We start from the raw sequence: 18,170 nt of genomic DNA on the forward strand, positions 1-18,170 counted from the left end.
ATGATGTACTGGATGGTAAATCACGTTTGAAATGACCTATGAAAACCACCTGTTTGTACACTTGCTTATTTGGAAGTGTATCATTTTATTTGAAGGCATACAGCCAAAATACAATCAGTGAGCTTAAAGTTATATTGTCTCCTTAAAAAGAGAGAAAGCTCAAGGTTCGGAGTATGAAGTTTGCAGACAGGATTCTGTGTAGAGGAAATTTGTCCTCCCTCCCTCACCTGCACAGAGAGTTCTAGTCTAGGATTTAAAGAAAATAAACAGGAAGAAGTAGGTACAGGACTGCTGTTTTAATGGAGAGGGCAGGGCACAGTTTTTTGAAACATTTAAGGGTTGGAAGAAACTTCCAGCAAGACTGGTCTTGTTCAAAACTGAGCACTGAATCTGGAAATCTCTGCACATATCTATATTCGAGTGTTTGTATGGACACACATACAAAATCTTACTGCAGAATCATTTAACATAACATTTGTAATCTTCAGGGGTGAAAAAAGCCACTGCTGATGATAAACGCATCTATGATATTGGCCTACCTTACCAGAACTACTCATTGCTTTTTCATTCTCTTCCCAAATCCTTCCTGCAGAGGCAGCTGTTCACACACAGCTTTCAACTCACTGAAAAATCGTAAAACAAACCTGTGTACAGCCTGTAAATGGAGAACATCCTTAATGAAAAGGAACAAGAATGAGGTCTAGATGTATAGCCTGCTTTTAAAGTAAATGACAAGGTCAGAGTAATTTACTAAAATGGTCTGATTAATCATCTCAAAGCATTTGACATTATAAGTAGAGAAAAAGTATTGCTCTGAAAGTAATGCCTCCTTTGTTCCAAGAAAACCCCAATACATACAAAAAGCAGAATAACTTTGATAGAGCAAATTCCCAGCTATTTAATTTTCCTTCGGTAGCACTTGAAAATACTTGTGACATAGATACCACTTACTAAGAATCACGTGAGCACCATTAAACATCACTGTTATTCTAATGGTTAACAATTTGTAATTATATAACAAATACCTGATTCAAAGGACTGTTAATCATTTGCACAGCAGCACAAGACTTCACAGAAGTATCAATTACAGACATCGAATCCTTCCAACACTTTCATATCATTGAGGTTTCAGTTTCCAGATGGCTCATCAGGAACACAGACATCACAGATCTGCTCAGGCTTGTAGGCAGACGGGGAGAGCAGTGAGTGAAGCAGGGCAGCGCAGGCACAATTTGATGCAGCATGCCTAGATCTTCAGTCACTGATACAACTCCAGTGTTGTGAATTTCAAACCAAAAAAAGCAGACGTCTCCCATCATAACCTTTAACAAAGACAACTAAAACAGGTTTATACATTCCTGTCATTTGTACCAATTGTTCAGCAAACAAAAGTTATTATTTCTTCAGGGTGGCACTTCCTATTTCCATCAATGGTATGTTAGCTAATGTGAAAGTAGAGCAGTCTGTAAGGACATGAATGACTACAGTACAAAAATACAGTTTTCCTCTAACTAGTAGAAGGCTTAACTCACTTATAGAAGGCTTTAACTCAATTAATATTGTTTCTCACACAGGATTTCACTCCCAAGGCAGAAAATATAAGCAGCACATACATAAAGGGAAAGCATTATGTGGAAAGGAACAGTTGATTCTAATTTTTTGTCAAGTCACAAATACCACTGATCAAACACACTGGGGCAAATCCTTCATAGGTACTACAAACCTTCAGAGCTACACAGAGACAAATTACAGCAAATTACAATGTGCAAGAAAATGATGCACTGCGGAACCAGTAAAGATGATCAGTGAAGCTTAGCAGAAGAATAAGGCAGATGCCCCTTCAGAGGAACCCACCCCTTGGCCAATGTGTTATGGCATGGTATCAGCGCTCAGGTGGAATTAATTAGAGCCTCATCAGCCACAGTACTTTGTAACCATACCATGTTTCACTACCAGGCATCCCAACCATGGTGTCAATGTTGCTGAGATGACTGTCACTACCTGTAATGCTGGTATCATCCAGACCTTTACAAAGAATATGTAAATTGCCTAATTTTGTCATTAGTAAGTCAAAGCCTTCACCCCCTATTTTCTTAATTTGTACAAGACAAACTTGTATTAGAAGAGTGATTGAGACTACAAAGTCATCAGCAAAAGATTTAAGCTAATTGCCAGTGACTAGACAGGAAAAGCTGCCAGTCTTCATTGACTTTATTTAACAGGTGAATGACAAAGCAATAAATGTGGCTGCTGGTTACATCTAGCAATGACAAGATTCACATTACACTTAATAAATTAATAATTATTATTTTGCCAACATATTGTGGCTTTTAGTTCACTATTAACCATGTTGTTCTATTTATTCCACATGAACTAACATTTTAGTTATCTGAATTTAGGTGTTCAGCACACATAAAACTCATGGGACCAAGGCACCATTTCTTTGTCTTTTCGTAACTGTAGCCAGTGATAATGAACAAAAAGCCTTCTTAAAACAAAACATTCCTATTATAAGTTGTAGCAAGACAAAGAAAAGAAATTAAACTAAATATCCCACTTCCTCTCAGTCTAACTTAAACATGCTCTTCCTTTAAGTTAGCCACGTAGCAGTATCAGTTACCTAATTAGGCATAAGGAGCTTGGCTTGTTGGGTATGTTTCCACTGCGGAGTTTATTCAGATCTGGATTTGCCTACACTAGGACTGAGCAGCCTTAAAACAAAGAACGAACAAAGATATGTTAGGTAAGAGCAGCACATGGCACCCTCAGTGTCATTGCTTTGTACCACTCAGAATAGAGTCTGGTGAACAGAGGGAAAAACGCTGGGAATGTAATATTCAAGGTACATCAGCTATTAAAAATGGCCCTGGCACACCCAGGTACCTCTACAACACAGCTCCATACTGAAACTCCTCCAGCACAATGAGACAGGGAACGTTTATTGTCAACTCCAAATCATGCTTACACTTTGACATAAAGGCACACAAGAGCATCCACAGTGCCCAATTCATCCACCCCGACTGCAAGATCCCTGCAAGGAGTCCTGACAGAAATGCAATAATTATTCTAACTCTTCCAGCAAATACATTCTCTGTAAATGCATGCATGGGATGCCCTACAGTTACATGATAATATACGGCTGAACTATGTTACCAGTAAGTCCCAAAAAGCAGGAATTCCTAAGTTTGTGTTCAGGGACAAATTGCTGATTACTTTTCATCACATTTGGATCTGGTTGGAGAAACCTTCCTGAGCATTATGGCCTGTCAGTGAAATTCTGAACCCGCAGACAACCAGAAAACCTTTGCTGCTGGCTTCAGTAAAGGGATGCTGCCAGATTTTCAATAGCATATGGCTAATAAGAAAATTCTCACCCCAAAGTGATTCAATTCTCATAAGATGGGAAAGCCAGTAAATAACATCTCAGCTATTCAGACTTCTTTTATGCTTTAAATGCACTCAACTGCTTTGGACTACGTATTTTATAATTCGTACTCTTGATGAAAAATTCAGCTTTCCTTAATCAAGTTGTGTGCCTAATCAAATTATTTAATCACTTCAGCTGTTACATGGAAATTAGCGATTGGTACATATATTTAAATATGGAAAACTGTGAACTACAGAACTTCGGCATTTAAAAAGCTCAAGACTTCCTTATTTACTTCGCACAGCCAGGCTGAAGCAGACATGTTACAATGACAGAGGAGAAAATTGCTCCAAGGAACTCCACACATCTGAGTGCACAAGAGACCAGCCTAAACAGCAGAAAGGATTTATCTGTTATAAGTAATTTTTAGTGAATTAATGCTGCCTTTTTGGATGCAAATATCAATAGGACTTGGAAAATAAAGACACAGTGCCAATTCAAAAAATCCTTTCCAGTTGGATTTTGCCAGAATAAATATGGAAAAACAAATTTCTGGGAAACTTTTGAATGACAGATATGACATACAGAACTGTCCCAGCAGAGCACCATGGCCTCCTCTACAGTCCTTACATTCACTGAAGTACGTAGTTGTATCCCCACCAACTTCGATCAAGAGAAAAAAAAAAAAAAACAAGGATTTGGAAACTAATTAACTTAAAGTTTTAGATGCACTTATCAACAAAGTAATTAAAAAGAATCTTACAAATTTGAAAAGTTGAACTATTATCCTCTTCTGGGGGAAAAGCTTTCAGTGAGAGTCTTCAAGAATTGTATCTGTTCTGCAGCTGTAAGCTGCTGGGGAAGCCTCAGCATCACCGGAATTTGTTTTGAAACATGCTACTGCAGAAGGTGTTCATACAGTTCAGGTTAGATATTATGCATATGGATTAGAAAAACGCAATCAGAGCATGATGCAAAACAGATTTCTACATATAAGTTTCCGTACTATCCTAATCACAATATATCGTAAAAATCCATGTCCAGTAACAGCAATAAAGCTGGGCAGGGCTGACGGAGCCGGGCAATTAGACCAGTGTCCAGGATTTGAAGCCAGTGCTGTCATCAGCATTCTATTGAATAGCAAGTAGTTGTCAAATATTCCTAGAATGAAAATCAGTTTCCATCACATTAAAGTTAAAAACAATACAGCAGAGAAATAATGAGTGTTTGTGTCGATTTACGTAATAATTATGATGATTGACAAGAGTCTGAAAAACAAGAAGAAAGCTATGGAAGTTTATAATGCTCTGACATTTACAGGCAAGGATGACTGCCACAATTGTCAGAACTTTAATAAATATGTTAACTTTCCAGCTCATGCAATAATGAGATCGCTCCTACTTTCTGCTGTTTTGTTATCAAAACTCCATTATCTGTCCTTCCCAGCCCAACATACAATAAAGCATTCAAAATGAGTCACCTTTTTAAATGTGATCAAAAAATCTGACATTTAAAGTCCAATTCTAAGGTAGGCAGAGGACCAGAAATACTTACCGAAGTAAAGGGAAACCTCAAAAGCTTCAGAGCTTCAGTCCTGCCCTATTTCACACAGGCACACATCCTGCGACAGATCAGCAGGAATTACTGATGTAACAAAGCAGAGCTTTCTTTTGCAAATCTAAGACTGAATTTGAGACTGAAGCTGAATGGAGTTAGGACCTAGGCTGTGTATTGGTCATTCCTCACTTACAATAAAAATCCAGTCAGAAGTTTATAGAATCCATCTAGTTGTTGCACTTCTGTAGTGAGTTCTCTTTTTGATTCTTTATCCTGCACTGAAAACCCACCTGAACTCTACAGTCAATAGCTGAGGAAAAGCTGCCCAACAGCAAAAACAAAAATTTGGGGAAAACCTTAGATTCCATCTTCTCACCTTCCAGATGGTTCTTGTTTAAGAAAGTCAATTCACTAAAGATATCACAAGACATTCAGAAAGCAGAAGGACGTTCTCCTGGCAAGTTTGTATTTCTACCATTGCTTTGTCTAATAGTCTGTCACAAAGGGTCCTGACTGAACAGGTACACTTCAGTCAAACCTTCCTGCCACCACATACATCCCTTTTTTTTTTTTCTGCTGGAAGCCTTGGCCCAGAGCAGAAAATATTTCACTTCCACACATTTCTTAGAAGAAAAAAAGAAGTTCCACACTTAGGCAGATGAAAATTAGAGCTCACAAGATGGTTCCCAGCAAAAACAACGTTACTGCTGCTACAGGCTATAGGAATGGACACAGGATTGGAGCCCACACAGGAACAAGGTAGGAAGGCCATGAAAGCACACGCTTGGAATATGGGAAAGGAAAGCTCACGTACAGAAAGGTCTAACTCAGACTGTTAATAAAGCAGGGATGATCCTTGTCACGGCAGCTCTCCCTATTTTCTGAGAAATTTCTTCTACCTCAGTAACTACACCATCCCATATAGTCTGAGGAGACCAACACACCATTGTCTAGGACTCATTAGCTGACGGCATCCAGATGCTTGTCAACATTATACAGAGCACTCAATGCATATTTGAAAGAAAAACAGAAAGGGGTGAAATTTAACAGCAATTCAAACCCTAGAAATAAATAACATCCTTTTATGTAGTTAATGGTTTTTCCTAGCTGAATTATTTCCAAAGATATTTTTAGCATGCACAGCTGCAGAGCTGGGTGAAAAATATCAATACAATCTGTAAAGCCAAACCTCCGCATTTGGCACCCAACAGAAAGAGCTGCCAAATACCAAGGTCGGTTTGGTTTTTTGTTTTGTTTTTGCATAAAACAAAGAGAGCACGCAGCAAAACAGCACTTAAATTCCTTTAGAATAATAGAGTAATGCACCTTATGCAGCAGTGAGCCAGAAGCATACATACATGACATATGAATACATACACCTTAGGTCAGACATGAGGAAGAAGCTATTTACACTGAGGGTGGTGAGGCACTGGCACAGGCTGCTGGGAAAGGTGATGGAAGCCCAGTCAGAGACACCCAAGGTCAGACTGGATGGGCCCTGAGCTCCTGATCGAGGTGTGGGTCTCCCTGCTCATTGTTGAGGAGTTGGACCAGATGGCCTTTAAAGTTCCCTTCCAACTCAAATGATTCTATGGTCTTAAATGTACATTTTTAAGAGCCTCATCCACAGCCCCCAGGAGGTCCAGCCATGGGAGGCTGCTGTTGCTTGGCAACGCCTCCAGCCCCACAGCTCCTCACAGCCTCTCCTTGAGCTTTGCAAGCTGCTGAGCAGCAGCCACGTGGCTATTTTCAATGTGAATATCAAGAGCTGACCAAAAACCACATATTTCTGTATTTAAGCACAACTATGTATGCACAAACACAGCCTACCTTTCTGCTGCAGACGGGGCCGGACCAGGAAGCACAGTCCCTCCATGTGTCTCTAAGGAAAGTTCCGGAAAACTGCTTTCTACAGAGCGATTTTTGTGGTTTAAGAATAGCCTCACCATCCTGACAGGCTTCCTCTTTCCATCGATAATATTCAGGGGAGGATTGAGCATGGATTTCGCTCTGCCGTGAGGTGACAAATCCTCCCCACATAGCTGAGGACGCTGCAGTTTGTGGCGGGAAAAGGTTCAGTCCCAGTGGCAATCAGGGGGAGGTAAACTGCATGAGAAGCATCAAAAAGCAACCAAAAGGATCATTCTCCTGCCCCCAAACTACTTGAGAAAATACCCTGTTATTTTTTTTTCCAAAGCTGCAAACACAAAGCCAGGCCCTGCTCAGTCAGTCCGAGTGCAGCAGGACGGCCTCCATGCTGGGCGCCATTTTGTCAGCACCCCCGCACTGGATGCACTGGGAAGGGGCTGCATGGAGACCAGGGGTCAGGGCAGCACTGGTGCAGGTCTCTGCTCAGGGCAGTGCCCCTGCAGAGGCATCACTTCTGAGTGCTTCTCAGTTCTGAAGTTATGCTGCAGTTATTGCATTTTAGTTGGTAGATGAGGAAACACAGTTCTTTCTGTGACAGAGACAATACATTCCTGCATTGCAACAGTTCAATTCCCCCAGTTTTCCACCACAAAGAAAGAAAATGGCACCCCTGTGAGACTCTTGTGCAGCACCTGCAAGTCTCTGCTATGCATGAGCCCTGCAGCATCCAAGCCCCGAAGCATTTCAATACATTTCACATTTAAACACCATGCAGTGTGCTGTGCTCTTCAGCCATTTCCTACCACAAAAGGCGGAAAAACAACAAACTGCACAAATGTGAAGATGAGGAACCTTTTCCAGCAGTCACCCAGCAGCCAGGAGCCCCATCCCTGTCCCTGCCACTGCAGCTGTAGCACGGTGCACAAAGGGAACTCATATTTTCACTGAGTATTTTCTCATATGATTTTTTTCCTAAAAAATTTCTTCAGGAAGCCTTAAAATATTTTAAACCTACCGAACCTCAGTTATTTTTAAATTATTATTCAACAGTAACTGCAAAATTTCCACACTGCTTCCGAGTTCATCAACAGGAAGGATTACTAGCAATTTCAGAAAGGTTGATGTGAATCTTTCAGCTTATTTATCATGGCTGGTTCAGAAGTAAGGTTCTGAGCAAAACTCCTTCTCTTCCACCGCACCTCTCTCAGGAGGTCTGACAGAAAGACAAGGTCTGGAAAAGCCAGCCACAGAACATAGAAACTTCAAACAAGAGCTTGCTTTGAAACCCAGCATTATTCTGTCTTTAGCAGTACTTCCCAGTATTTACGTAACACTAATAGAACACTAATTTTCTAGGGCAACAGTAGGTTTTATTTTCTGTACAGAAATGCTGCCAATTTCATTTACTTCACTTACATCCACACACTGCGCATTAGAATTTAAATTTCACCTAAAATGAAGTTTCCCTGAAATTGCCTTAGCGAGTCATTCAAAAAGGAAGCAAAAACGCAGAGCAATCACAGCTTTTTTTTTTTTTTCCTTCAGTTATATGTAAAGAAGTGTAAAAGAGAAGTGCTCTGAAACCTCACATCCGTACTTCCTTTTTTGTATGTTTGTCAGAAAACACAACCTGACATTCCTCCTTGACTATTACCATTTTTAATAAAAGAGGTGATGAAAGAGCATCACATTCAGATGCACGCTGATCTGTGAAAAACCACCGCATACAGACGCCAAGTGTCTTTTCCCTCTGGAGGTCTGTCACACTGCAGCATGAGGCCTTCCCACATAGGAGCAGCTATGGTCTGCACATCTATATGGGATGCTCTAGAGGGCCTGCTGCTGCTAATGAGAAAGGAGAAAGAGAGCAGAAGGTCTCAGGCTCAGAATATTGCATCCTCTGTTGCTCATAAATTCTTTACACTTATATGAACCAGGAATCACTAAGGTAATAGGGTTAGAAACGTACGTTTTACCATTATTTGCTAAGAAAGAACAATCACTGATGCATGCAATAATGGATCTTGTTGAGGAAAATTCAAACTACTGTCCTCTAACATGTTAAATTGCCTATTACTATTTCAAATATTTATCATAGTTCCATGCTTGAGAACCAACTTCACATGCCTCACAACCCAGCCATGCTATGCAGTCTACTCATTAAACTCACACGAGGTTTAGTGAAGCTAGACATTCTGCTGCTGTGACCCAGACCACAGACAGCCTAGACCTGGCCTCAGTCTGCCTTCCTCTCTACCACGCTGTGTATGGCTGAGCTGATGGTTGATCAGAATTTGGGCAGGAAGCATTTGGTGGATTCATTCTATTTCTATCTAAAGTCTGATAACTGTAGTACCTGTGAGAATAAGGGTAAAAAATCCTGCTGAATTCTTGCACAGAATGAAATTCTAAGCACAGTGATATGATCCAAGTGCATGCTCATGTTTGGTGGCCCTACTTCAGCATATTCTTGGGGAACATTTATTAACCTTTTGTCTCTGGAAAAGTTCAACTGCATCAAAGTTGCACTAATTACAAAAATACAGCTTCAGAAACACACAAACTATTCACATCTTTCTCCAGCCATTATATTTGTCATCCAAAAGCAAAGCAAACACATAGAGGCAGTTCAGCGTAGTCACCAGTGGAAAAAGATAATTGTCTCAGGGCTAGGGAATGCTAAAATCCTCTCCATTCTCACCCTCTTCTACCAAATCTTTTGGCAGCTTAGAAAACAAGGATAAGTCACAGTGATTTTGTTCAACATCTGCTGATAGCACTAAGTGCTCCACGCTTAAAAAAAAAAAAAAAAACTTGTACAAAGAAAAATCCATTTAAGCATCATTAATCTGGTGGCTGTTCTACTCTGCCAACGCTCAGTAATAAGCAAGGAAATGCAATGATGAGAAAGGGAAATACTTGTTTACCTAGCCTTCCCCATTCATGATTAGAAATGATATTGGAAAATACTGGCTTATCACCACCGCCCCCAGGATAAAACGGAGAGTTTTAATGGATTCGTGCAAGAAATTCACAGAATTCTATCTGCAGTAAACAGCTCATCTTCCTATTCTATCAAAGGCTATTTCAACATCAAACACCACAACCACCTCCCCTGGTGAAACCAATTTTGTATCTGCAATCACTGCTCCCAGACGCTGGATATTATCAGTCAGGAATCTGTTTTTAATAACAACTTGTTTGATCTGTCCAGCCTATTGCAAAGAGCAGATCCCTCCGGCACTAACTATTTTTCACTAATATTTTGCAATTACCATAAAAGAGAGCCATATAACTCCAACTCAGAAAGAGTCTTCATAAATTTAATTTAAAAGAGCAGAAAACAAAACCAAGTGCCAGATTAGGACCAGAAGAACTGAACATTTTCCAAACCTTTTTAGCAACAGTCATATCTAAGGGGGGAAATAATAAATCCATGGAAATCAATGCACACAATCCAGGCCATCTAGATTTTTGCCCTCTGGTTTTCCCAATGCAGGTAAGAGCTGTAGTCCATTTTAGAGCTTCAAGCATTTGACGTTCCATCAATTCAGGGAGTATTAGCAGCTATGAGAAGGAGGGCCTCATTATGCAAAACCAGCTATAGCAACTGAATATAATTACGTTTTTTTCATACACTGTAAAGTTCTGAAGAAAACCAATTCAAATACTGGTTGGTCCTTGTTTTCCAGATTCGTTATTTCTTTATCAAGTCCACTATTCTACTGTAAGCAGCTTATGAACATCTCCACAGAGCAATCTCCATTTTAATGCAGGGGTTTTGTATTTACACATACAACTTTTTTTTAAATATATGCATACATTATACATACACACATACAAAAATATATAAATAAAATCAAAGCCAGGTCCCAATTTCATGTTTGAAATCCAACAGTCTGGGATCAGCATGCTTTGAATTTTAATAAATCCCTTCAGGGCAGTGGCAGGTTATGAATACAGAAGACAAGTCCTGGGCACACATTTCCAGAGCTATTCTGGTTTAAGCATTATTTCCTGCCTCTCAGATTCATGGATAAATACCCTTTTTGGTTTAATTTTAGCCTCAAGTCTTGATCAAAACTGATGACCAGTAAAACAAAGCATTTACCCTTTCATGAATTAACTCTCTATATTGAAGTGCATCATATGCCAATACTCAGCAATGTCCAGTGTAAGCAGGCAACGTGATAAGAACTGCAAGAACTTAGGTTGCAAAATAACAGAAGCCGCGCTGCTCACAAAATAAGAAGTACTTTGATGCTACCATATAAAGAGTGCATGGAGAGCAACAAGATGATTTCAAAGTATCTTGGTAATACCAAGAATTTGTAGCTAAAACCTTGCAGGCAGGCTTGAGTTTTATTTGTTGGGTTTATTTTGGTGGTGTTTCCATTGTTTTGGTTTTTGCTTTGTCTGCTAACCCAAGAGTGCAAAGAGCAGGATGGGCTAGGAAGGAGGAAATACATTTATAATGTGATGTACTTTCTCAATAAGAAGTGTATCAATGTTTTTTTGTGAGTCCTCAGTGAGCACTTCAGAACTCTGCCATGACAGGTTAAAACAGCAAGGTCTGTGTGCTACAGCTTCTGTATTTCTGCCTCCTTAACAGTGGCAGTCTCACTGCACCCAGCTCTGCCCGTGCAGCTTCCTTGCGCTCTTGTATTCCCACGTTACAGGAAAAATCAAGTTCTGAAAAGAACAATACGGATGCACACAGCCTTGATGTCTGTAAATTAGGAACAAAAAAAATTGGATTTTGGGATATACAGAACTTCATTACCAGTGTCTTGCCCCACTTGCAAGGGAAACAATTTCACGCACTTCACGAAGAGGCACACTGCATGGGCCAGACAGGGAACTCACACAGCTTTCCTTCACACTGATCTGCTGCTCCTGGTCGCCTTCATCCCAGCTAAAGATCCCTGAGGAGAGCAACATAGAGCAAGAAAAGCCCTTACACAGGGACCTGCCTGTGGCATTAAGGATTACCTGATGCCGAAGTGCTAACATCACCTTCTTTCCAGGACCTTGCCAATGCATGTGAACTCCTGAATTATTTCCCCCCCACAGATCCAGTTCTCTAATAAAAGATCATTATGTGAAATCCTGCCAACTCATTTCCCAGCATTATAAAAGCTTTCAAAATGGTCTATTTCTGTTTTATGATGATACTGTATATAAACGCCAAACAGCAGCAACCACTCAGGAAGCCCCTAAAGAAAAGCTCACATCTCTGTCTATTAAAGAGGCTTATAATTGTTGTCACACACACATACACACACACAAATCAACTAAGTAAATGAATTAGAAACACAGAAGGCTCAGCTCTGATGGAGTTTACAGCAAGCCCAGCATGGGCAGAACCAGATGCATTAAGGACAGAGCCCTCTCATGAGTGAAGTCCAGCAGGTGCTCTCAGCTGGACAATTCTCATTTTCATTCCAATATTTGCTGTGCTCAGGGGATAACAGCAGCACAGCATGCAGCAGGGGAACCACCACTCCTGATGCTTCCTAACTGCTTTGAAGATCTGGTCACAGTTCACATTATTCCTATATTTTATAATTATAATAAGTATAACATACAAACACATTTGTATAAATGTATAAACACATTGTATAAATTGTAAAAATGTATAAACACATTGTAATATTTAGATATTAATATAAATGCTGTTTTGGTTATTCCTTGGCAGTTAAAAAAAAGGGAACTGCAGGGAGGTACAGAGATGCCACAGCATGCAGAGAAGATGGGAACTGTGCTAAAGCTCACCAGCCTTTACTGCCTCAACACACAGAGAACTGCAATAGAGAGAGAACAGCCAAGAACAGGGCGTTTTCCTTATGCTTTCAGTCAAGAGAAAGGGATTCCTTTCTGTTTTCATCTCTGTTCCTCTACCAAGCAGAATAAATTCTAACCTTCATACAAGGTGTTGACTTTGCCATACTTTTTAATCATCATTTATTGAGTGACTAATAGCATGTTACATGCTGTAGACTATTAACAATGCTTGAATTAGAATTCTCTTTAAGAAGTGTTTCAATGGACACTTACATATTTATTCGGGGAAATCTTCTACTCTCATCATTTCCCAATTAAAAGTTAATCAGATCCTGATATAATACACCATTCTCCCTTTAGATTTCTTCCAGCAGAGGATCGCAGTTACAAGCTGCATCAACTGCACAGACACAATGCATCCTTACTGCAGGTAAAAAAAAAAATAAGTGTTTTTCCAGCATTTCTATCTATGAGACTGAGCACCAACATTGGCAGAAGTACCAGTGAAGCTGCAGACCTCCGTGCCAATAAGCTGCTGTAGTTATTTTTGCAACTCAAGCTCAAATGTGGGCTTCAGATTAGGGGACAGAAACGGGATCAAGACCTGGAGAGCAGCTTTCACAGCTCAGTAGATTCTCCCAGCACCACTGGTCAGATTTCTTAACCACTTTGGGCCTCACTCCTGTAACAGGGAAGAGTGCACTTAATAACCCTTAATACAACTATGCTAAAGGCATCATTAAGGTGCCTCGAGGTCCCCTAAGAGACACTCACAGGAAATGCAAACTGTGCGATTACTCGGCTAACGGCATCACAGTCCTCAGCATTTACTGTCATTACCACGACCAGCAGGTTTAGGTTTTTAGAGTTCTAACTGTACCAAGGCACTGGGAATGGCTTCAAAGTCCAACTTGTGTGCTCTCAGCAGAGCAGTAAGTATTCTGTGCACCAGAAATAAGGCATCAGTCCCTCACTGAGATGAGATTCCCCAGCTAAAGATGTGCCACAGGAGTTCTGTATTGGCAGAGTTCTGGTGCTTGGCTGGACACAACATAGTTTAACAGGATGTAGGGAGACGCAGTCCCAGGATCCCTCCCTTCTGTTCACTGAGGCAGCTGGCAGCACAGCGATGAACTGAGTTACAGCACCAAGCCCTGCGCTGCTATCTGCTGTCCGTGTAAAAACAGCAGTAGCGGTTCCTCAGTACTGATGGATGGAATGTGACACCTCCCTCTTGGGAAAGGAAAGCTTATTCCCTTCTTGCTGAGGACCAGCTATTGCACCACTGGCTGAAATGACACATACAAGGTCACAAAACCATAGTGAAAAAAAGACTAAGCATGAGTCTAATCCTTCCATAACCTGTTTTTAGTCTTCTGAGGACCTGTTTGACACAGGGAAGAACTAATGCCTTCAGAAAAGAGCTCCCTTTCTCCTCAGCTTTACCCTGCATACAAATAAAACCCACTTAGCAAGCAGGAAGGAATGGAAAGCCCAGCCACTGCCACATATCATCTTCTGCACAGAAACATTTTGAAAGCAAGTTTGATTGTTTCCTTACTGGTGACTTGGAAAATCAATCTCATTGCATGCACATCTATATACTGTTGGCTTTAGTGACTACCATGCTTACAAGATTCAGGAAGCTGCTCAGCCTCATGTGAACCCAGACCATACAATGCATAATGAAGGACACTATCTAAAGTCGTGCAGAAAAACAGGTGCAATTTCTGAAGCCAACTCCAATGATTTGGGCCAATTTTCTATTTAAAAGGATCCTCAAGGGAACTGCTATTGTTATTACAAATATAAGTCCTTATGGTGAAGCCATGAGAACCAATGGACCTCTCAGACAAAGTTTAATGTATATTGTAATTGGACAAGCAGAAGAACTGAAGTCCTTAAGTGCACCTAAAAGCAGTACTGGCAGAAGACTGAGGAAACAAAAGATTCTCAGGGAGGGGGAAGAAAGAGAAGGACTGCTGATTTAAAGTCTCTTTTATAGCCATGCTTATTGTCATTCTTGCTGTAATGTCTAAGCTTGCTATTCTGCATGAGCCTCAGGCTTCTCTTCTCATCAGCTTCAAACTGGGAACTTACAAAGTAAGGCTTTGGCCCAAAAGAGCATACACACCACTCTGCACACCATGCACAGACATAATTACAGAATGCTCACAATAAAATACTTTGAGAAGATAAACCAACAGAACTAACAAGCAACCATCTTAGTTAAAGCATCTGGCAGTACATTTTCTCTTTACAAAGCTGCAGATTGTTTTTTAGTCAGTGTCACAGTGCAGAAAAAAAATCTGATAGCCCTGCAGAGGTTTGGTGTTCCTCTAACGTCAGAAGGTCCCTACCCTTTCTGTGCATCTGGTAGAACCCTGTTAATGGGAAATAGAACATATTTCAAGTCTGTTGGATCAAAAAGAAAAACAGGAATAAATGATGTAGCATGTCTAGGGAGCAGGCTTCCTTTCAAGCCAGCGACAGACGAAGCAGGCTGGCTTTAGTACCATAAAGGGTCAGGGAGAAAATGAGCCCGTAGCAGCTGGAGAGGAGTCCCAATGCAGATGATGTTTTTTAACCTCTGCTGTAAGCTTCCAACAGAATAAAGCAGGAGATGATAAAAACAAGTATGTAACGAGCCACTGTGCCTTGATGGCTCAAGCTAGACTTGACACTGCCAGGACAGCCATGTCAACCTGAAATTGTGCCAGCTCTATTAGGGAGCATGAGCCATATTCCACTCAATGTCAAAAACAAAGCAAAATAGAGATGTGCTCTGAGTAGCAGCTACAGTGAAAGATACAGATCAAGTGTGTTCAGCATTCAGATTTTATCTGCACTTTTCACTCTACCTTGTTTACAGCTTGGATCCCACAGAGCAGAGAGGATTTAAGGCAATAACTCACTTCTGTAACTCTGTTCAATCAAAACAAGGAAGCAAAAGACAAAGATCTAGTCTTCCCATACCTGCCATATTGCAATCACGAAAATGTTAATTCTTTCAAGACCTTCATGCTTACTGTGCCTTGATTCCTATCCTACATGGCCTCATAACTAGTTAGATAGGAGATATCAGTAGGATTGGATGGAAACACTGGCATTATCACTCCCATATTCAGGCTTCCTAGAGTTCAGATTACATTTATTTAAAGAAACACAATACTTACATAACTGATACTTGCTTGGGTTGCCGCTGTTTATTACACTGCTAATTTTTGGTTGATTTAGATTTCAACAGGATGGCATCAGGGCTCCAAGGGACCCCTCAGAAGGTACCACCTATCAACGTCCCTTTCTCACACCAGATGATACCTGGCCTTTGCAGACTGAGAGAAGCAGATGCAAAAAGGAGTTGTTTTAATGCAGTGATCACATGGTGCAAGTCCTCCACTCAAATCCCCACAGAAGGGGCTAATGTGAACTGCTGTTTCTGTAATAGTTTCATCAAAACCAGCACACGGCACCTCAGCCAACCTGGATCCGTCTCCATTCTCACAGCAATAACGGGGGAAAAAAGATAGGAACTAATTCACAGAATGCGAGAGCAGAGCCTATAGCAGTGACATACTGCAGAATTTGTTATTTTCTCTGTAGGAATATTTCACGTCATGCCTCTGACCCATGAAAATAGTTTAACAGGAAACGTTCCAAACCAATTTTTTACAGTGATTTTTTTCCCTTTGGGACTGAAGTATGAAAGTAACCAAATGATTTGTGCAGCTTCTGCTGAAAAGGCTGAAATAAAAAGGCCACTATTAAACAGCTTTAAAGCAACTACAGCCAGGCAGAATCATCACACACAGATATTCCATCTGCCCAAGTCCTAAAGTGACCAAGAGAAAGCAGGAAGAGTTTATCCCTGGTGATTGCATGAATCAGTGAAAGACATTTACAAAAGGCACTGTGTATTTGAGGGGCTTAGAGAAGAAATACCATTTAAATAAACACACGCACATCTTACATATCCATTGCACAGCACCCTTCTCACCTGCAATGCTATTTATTTTATAGGCATCTGCAGTTCAAGGAGTGCAGCACTCATTTCCATCAGGCTCTGCAGAGAAGCGTCACAAGTTTGCTCTGCGATTGCCATCTTGTGGCCGCGTAAACCAGTTCTCCTCAGCATTAAACAAATCCATTTTGGAAAACAGTGTTTTTGCATTCCTTGAGCCACAAGGGATCACACAGGACTGCAACATCCCAGCAAAAAGCTCAGCCAGCTCCCCCAGCCCCCACACCCAATTTCTCTCTCCTCCAGCATCTTCCAGCAGTGCTTCCTCAGTAACTGAAGACCACAGAGGCAGAGCTTGGCCTCTGGCTGAGGTCAGCACCGCCCTACCCAGCACAAAACAGGACAGCAGTAGTTGCTCAGGTTCACCCTCCCTCACCTGCCCCACAGCCACAAGGGAACTCAGCCTACTGTTAGGCCAACTGCCGAGGAAGGGCAATGACCACACGCAGACTTCCCTCCTCATTTCTGTGGTCTCTCCCAAACAACTCTCCCTATAGAGATGAGCAGGGGCACACAGCCTTCAGGTTCCAGCCAGCAGCACTACTTCCTTAAAACTGCATCATTTTTTCTCCACTTTAAAAGCATACTTTTAATTGACTTAAAACCATGGACTTCTAACAGTGGTTTGTGATACTCTATTCCACGCAGCACAACCAGAGAGGGCAAAGAGCATCTGCCCATCTGCTGCCCAGCACATCAAGAACACCGACTGCAGAGCATGCAGGGCAGACATCAACCACCAAAGCCCAGCTCAGAAAGGTCCCCACAGCTCAAAATCATCAAGGGCTCTAAATAGAAAGTCACTGTGTGAGAACAAGCTTTGGAGGTTATGGACAGCTGGAATGAGAGCCAAGGCCACCCTCCTCAGGCTCACACTCCCTGTGTCCCCAGGGAAGAGAAATCTTGGGGTCTTAAAGCCAGACAGCGGCAGGAAGCCAGAAAGAGAGCAGCACAACAGAGATCAGCAGGTGAATCCCTAAGCCCAGTTATAACAGTGACAGTGCAGCGCCCAGAGGACTTACCATATCTAAATGAGGAACACATTAGCAGTTCAGACAATGAGCACTGTTTAAACCAGAAAGCAACGAGGACCCCTTCATGAGGACAGCATAAATCATAAGCTGCTTTTCTTCAGTACATTTGAAGTGCAATAACATAACTTTTATCAGAGAACATAAACACCAAAGTGGGATTAGCAGCATCCAGCACCCAGACACGTGATGTGTTCCAAAATAACATGATTAGCAGGGACAGTAAAAGAAGTCCTGAATGCACTGCACCAGGCAGAGCCCTACTGCAGTCCCTCATGACAGCGCTGCTGGGACCACCCCACAAAGGCACCATTCTGAAGGCCTGCCCCAAGCAGAGGGGTATTGCCTAGGAGAGCATAAAAACAAAGAGAAGTCCTTGGCAGTAACAAACACATAACAATTCAGCCCATTTTTCTACACAGATGAAAAACAGTGCAATTAATTTTAATTGCAAGAAACAAAAGGCATTAGTTGAAAGCATTAGAAGTTTATTCAATTGTTTTTATGATCTATTTTCCCATTATCCAAAGTCCAAAGGGAA

Source organism: Lagopus muta, chromosome 18, assembly GCF_023343835.1.
Source record: "Lagopus muta isolate bLagMut1 chromosome 18, bLagMut1 primary, whole genome shotgun sequence".
Classification (NCBI taxonomy): Eukaryota; Metazoa; Chordata; class Aves; order Galliformes; family Phasianidae; genus Lagopus; species Lagopus muta.